The sequence below is a fragment of the Hylaeus anthracinus genome, unplaced genomic scaffold, assembly GCF_026225885.1.
Source record: "Hylaeus anthracinus isolate JK02 unplaced genomic scaffold, UHH_iyHylAnth1.0_haploid 11423, whole genome shotgun sequence".
NCBI classification, from domain to species: domain Eukaryota; kingdom Metazoa; phylum Arthropoda; class Insecta; order Hymenoptera; family Colletidae; genus Hylaeus; species Hylaeus anthracinus.
This window is the reverse complement of record NW_026533888.1, coordinates 1,619-7,611: the sequence shown is the minus strand read 5'-3', so window position 1 is coordinate 7,611 and position 5,993 is coordinate 1,619. Positions and strand designations below refer to the sequence as shown.

General features: G+C 32.7%; 1 long non-coding RNA gene across 1 annotated transcript; it reads left to right on the top strand.

Moving 5' to 3' along the window:
- Positions 1 to 326: 326 nt before the first annotated feature.
- On the top strand, positions 327 to 5,719 carry LOC128896547 (uncharacterized). Its single transcript, XR_008462018.1, has 3 exons — positions 327 to 768; positions 5,273 to 5,451; positions 5,578 to 5,719. It is a non-coding gene; the product is annotated as an uncharacterized LOC128896547 (long non-coding RNA).
- Positions 5,720 to 5,993: the final 274 nt, after the last annotated feature.

Below are 5,993 nucleotides of genomic sequence, written 5' to 3'. Positions count from 1 at the left end.
TTCAGAATCGCTTAAATTTTAATAAAAAAAATTTTAAAAAGTAATTTTTTCAATTTTTGGTGTTCCAAGCCCCTTAATATCAGTTCAGTTGAAAAAAAGTCGAGTGTATTTAATATAATTTCATTATTTCATAATGTTAACTTTCCGGATGTGTAGTGTACTGTTAACCAGAGATGGGCAAAACCCTAGGCTTTGAATAAATCAGATTTATTCGAAATCTAGGGTTTTGCCCATCACTGCTGTTGACGATTACGGTAACTAGAACACAACTGGTGTCACCGTATGCGCGAAAGTGTCTAGGGTTATTGGAATTGGAAAGCACTAGAAGACTGGCCATTCAGGATTGATCTTTCACGTTTCAAACTATACTACCAACCGGTGAACAGGGTAATGAAGGTGGTTATATCGAAGACCGGAGGAATTCGAAGGCAAATAGACCACAGGACCATGGCGCCCGGGGAAGCCACTCCTCGTTACGTAACATGTGTAAAGAGAAAGCAAGAAGAAAGAACGAGCATCGTTCCGCGATGACTTTCTCGCGCGTTTCGGACGGCGAGTGCGTTACGTTAACGTTACGTCGCAACGCCATTCCTCGCGATACAACAATTAACAACTCGACGGCGGCGGGAGAGGTCGGTGGAAGAGGCTCGCTATCGTAGATTCAACATTCCACGCCCACATTTACTTTTTCGCTTCTTCCTTTCGCGGATATCTGTGCACATTCACCCCGATGCTGAACATTTCAGGAGGACGTTGGCGTAATGTAAAGTAAACAACACTACATTTATGTTTATTTACTCCACCTACTTAATTAATCCCCACTCAGAACAAGAAAATATCGAAATCAATTTAGAATATGTAAAAAAAAAAGATATGATAATTATTAAAAGATAAGATAATAAAAAAAGATATGATGATAATTTGTAGGGAAACAAAAAATTTTTTAATTTTTAAAAATTGAAGAAAAAAAATAATAATTATGGAAGGCCCGCTACCGTTGTGTGTTTTTATTTGAAATTTAATAAAAAATATTTAAATATGGCGAATATATAAATAGTTAAATAAATAAAGAAATAGTTTACAAAAAAAAAAAAGCATTTATTATCCAATTACTGCTTATAAATCTCTACTCAGAACAAAAGAATATCGAAATCAATTTATGAGTAAAAAAAAAGTATACAGTGCAAAGAATCGGTACTGATAATAATCTATAGCGAAACAAAAATTTTTTTAATTTTTAAAAATTGAAAAAAAAGATAATAATTATGGAAGGTTCGCTATCGGACCGTGATTAAAAGTTACAGGGTGGATAGATATTTAAAATAGAAAATCTTCAAGATAATCGAAGGATACACACAGTTTTAAAAACACGATTAAATACTTAAAATTCAAAAATCTCGATTAAAAACACTTTAAATACTTTGTTTGTATTTTTTTCTGTAAAGGCCATCTAAAAACGAAAATTTTGAAAAAAAAATTAAGTTTTGACCATTATTAAGATAATTATGAGCATAAAACCAAAAAAAGAGCGGTTTTATTGAAAATTCGATATTTTTTAAACCAGTGATAAAAAAAAATCTCACAATTTACCAGGAGGTCTCTTTTGAGGGGTACTAAAAAGTACCAAAAAATTAAGAAAATCAAAAACGAACATTTTTAAACTGTCCAATTTGGCTAGGAATGCCCCAAATACATCTAGTAGAATTGCAACGGGTTATTTAAAATATTTAGAAAAGAATGGAATATTAAAAGTTATGGCTATTTGAAGGTCCCGATTTAAATACTATTAAACGTGTGTATGATTATTTGGATAGAGCTCGCAGCAAAAGATAGCCAACAGATACAGCTGAAGTGTTTATTTGCAGATGAAGCAATTAAAAAATTATAAGGTAGTTGTTCAAGAACTCTTTTGAATTTATACTATTTTTATTTAATTCCAACCAGAATAATGTACAATTATATTGAGAAAGTAAAACGTATAAACTAAATTATTACACTCCTTCTCACAATAATGATACACCTTTTTATGATATGAATATGGTCCTTTATTAACACTTCATAATCAAAGTATAAGCGTATACAATTGCGTGTTCTTGCAACGTGTCATTCGATTTATCGAATCCGATAACAATAAAAATAACTCGAGCCGCGTATCGAACTCAGGCTCGCCACCAGTTTCCTGTGACTAGATCTAGGGAATTTCTGTGAGACACCAGAGATGGGCAAAACCCTAGACTTCGAATAAATCTGAAGTTTGCCGATATGTTTGTCTCTTTTTCTTCGTTGGAAAATTTTCAAAAGCAGAGATGGGCAAAACCCTAGACAAACACATCGGCAAACTTCAGATTTATTCGAAGCCTAGGGTTTTGCCCATCACTGTGAGACACCACATAAATCAAAATAAAAGATGTAATGTACCGTAAGTAGCCTAATACACCTACTTCTGCACACTACTCTCTAAGTTAATCATTTCTAAGCGTTTCATAATTTAAAGTAGGTTGGAGAGCGCTAAGATACCATTATTTCAAATAATCAAGTTATTATACTTCGTTTATTTCAAATAACGTCGAGAGAAATGCAAGATTAAAATAATTATTTCGATTAAAATTTCTTCGGGCTACTGAACGACGATGACGAACACCAGTAGCGAGTTTACTCTAGAGCAGTGATTCCCAAAGTGGGCGCCACCGCCTCCCTGGTGAGTGCTGCAGGGATTCAGGAGGTCGCTGATGGCCAATGTGGGCTGTAATTCAAAACTTCTTAATTGCATTTCCTTCGTCATATTTAGTGGAACGTGGGTTCAGTGCGGTAACCAATTTATTAACAAACAAAAAAAGAAACCAAATGCAAATAGTCAATCGTGGTGATTTAAGGGGGCATTTCACTGTGAACGCACAAAAAAAGCATATTTTCAAGAATTTTTTTCTCAGGAACTATTGCATAAAATTGAATGTATGTTTTTTCGCCTTAAAGGTATGATTAAGGAAAGTAAACAAAAATTTTTTATTTTTACATTAATGCTTTTATATATATATGCTTTTTTTGTGCGTTCACAGTGAAATGCTCCCTTAAGATTACTGCTGACGAAAATAGAGCCGAGGATTATTAAATTGTTAGCAACACACTAGGTCCATCCTTCTTATTAAGATGATTTCGAATGTTTTAATTCTTTTTTTTTGTATTACATTCTATTCCGAGTTCAATAAATAGTTTCATAATTTTAAAGTTTAATGTTTCTAATGTACACCTTCCTGTACTATATTTTACGTATTTCCTATTAAGGAGGCTATAGTGCAAGTAGAAATAACGCCATGAAAATTATAAAAATTTGTATACGAGTTAGATTTTATCCCAAAAACACCCACACAAATTTTGGGAAGGCTAGGATACTTAAAAACTACGAAATGAATGTTTCAATTTTTCACTTTCTAAGGGGTAAAACCACTCTAGGATTTTCAAAAAATCGTTTCCTTTTTTTGTTGCTTAAACGATACTTTAGGGTTCTAAAAATAATACGTCATTTGATTCATAGTGAAAAACAAATGTTAAAAGGTTCAATTATCGATTTTGCCGCAGCGCCTCAGAGCGCGATTAAAGTGTTTATAAAACTTTAAACGCGGTTTTCTCGAAACCACTTTTTTCAAACTGGGAGGACGGATTTCTCAGTGACTATTGCATGGATCGATTTGAAATGTTTACAGTAGCTTCACAACAATATTCTCTTTGGAAGTACGTAGCTGTTTTTTGATTGAATGTAAACTCTTTTCTTTTATAAACAATTTAATGCTCATTTTTAGGGCAAAAAGTCGATTCATTGCTTAAAAAGTACGTCACTTCCACAAAAATTGATTAAGAAGAAAAACCCTACGTACTTCCAAACCCAATTGTATATAGATTATAAATTTTCTTTAGTTTTTATTCCATGACTCATAGATGCCGAGAAATCCGTCCTCCCGTGGCGATGTTTTCAAAAAAGCTATTTTCGATGACGGGCTCTGTCTCCGCCATATTTTATGAAAATGACAATAAAAAAATTGTTTTTCGTTCTTCAATATGTGTTAAATAAACCGTCTGAAAAGAAATTCTATTCCATTTGTCACACTCCCAAAATAAATTGTCAAATTTAGGTCTTTTCTTCTGCCTCTAGAGTGGTTTTACCCCTTAACGTGGACTCTTATGGGAAAATGCGTTTTCAACACACTCAATTACGTGCTACAAAGTATTTGACGCCGAGATTGGATCGAAAATTTTATGCATAATAGAAAAATATCTAAAGAACATATATTGATTTACAAATTACTCCGAGAGTACTTGTAGTATTAATAATAAATCAAAGAATACTAAGATAATGCGTTTTGTTTTCTGCTATTGACATAGTATGAGATATCTGGCACGCTGTGCGAGATGTTAGAAAACGCGCGTTCAAATATAAACAGTACTGTAGTTTGTCTGAAAATAATTGATTTGTATTACTTTATGATACAATATAAATATAATAGATATAATAACGACTAAAAATCAATGTTTAAAATATTTTTTTTTTATTTTGATATAAAATTGCGAACCATTGTAATATTCTACTAGACAAATCATCTGGCAGCTCATTTCGATTTCACATCTTTTTCTACTTTCTTGTAGTTTTTTTATGGGGATCTTCTATTTTTCAATGATAACTCCTTGAGTCCTCGGCTTTTTCATGTACTTGACGTAATTTTTTGACTTTTTTGAAGTTTTTTATGGGATATATTATATAGAATCTATTTTAAATTTATAAAAATAAAATTGATATTTCTGTAAACTCTACATAAGAAGTCTAAATTATTATTTATTTTTTTAATTGGATAGAGTAAAATAAAGAGAGAGGGGATAACAAAAGCTAATATATATATATTATATTTCATATAATTTATTAATTATAAACACTTATTCGTTCAATTTATAAATAATTATATATACCTGCAATTTTTTTTTGCTGCAAGAAATTAATTGTTAATTGTTAATGATGAAATGAGAAAATGACTCCATTTCTATAAGCTTTACATAAAAAGTCTAAATTAAAAACACTTTAGTGGTATGGATCTATTCTGTATGAATGAAGGTACCTGACAATTCAGATTTTGACAACTTACCTTGCAATCAAGATCGATCAACACTTTACAACATTGGCTGCAATTTGTTATTAAATCCTACATAAAAGTCTAAATTGAAAACATTTTGCTGATATAAATATAATTAATAATGCAATAGTGTAAAAACTTTTGACACTTGGCAGAATATGAATGATGACATCTGTTTCGACTCTCGACGCTCGATGGCCGAATGATTCCGAGAGTCTACGAACGACACTCGGCTTTTGCTTAGCTCCTATTGGCTAAGAGTTGACGACGGGAACATCATACGAAAAATACCGTTTCAGACAGATTCATGACATGATATTACGATATCTCAGTTGTACGTGAATCGATCTTATTGATTTTAGTTTTATTCGAAAGCTTACGTGCGATTTAGATTACAAGAATGCCTTTAAATTTAGAAAATATTGCAGGCGTATTGAGGTATTCATGAAAGAAGTTTCAGGTTAGGTTAGAATGGACCATCTCTCCTGTAGAAGATACGTGGTAGCTTCAACGCCAGATACGCGGTGACGGATAATTTTTCATATACTTGGCGCCGAGACGCTACCGCGTCTCTAGATCTCTAGAAATACTATGCCAGATCTACTACTACGTGAATCAATCGACAATAGGTACTCTATATTGACTTACAGCGTAACTGTAGAGCCTTCTTAATTGCTATTAAAATTTAAAAAAATTTAATTTACACAGGGCGCTAAGTAACATTTTTTCTGGAAAGAAAGCGGTAGGACAAAAAAGTTTGGGAACCGCTGCTGTAAACCGACGAGGTTCCGCGACGCGTTCCACGATCATGATACGCCGAAAGCGTCGGCTAGACACTTTCCAGTTCCGGTTATGAAACTGTCCGAATGGAACTAG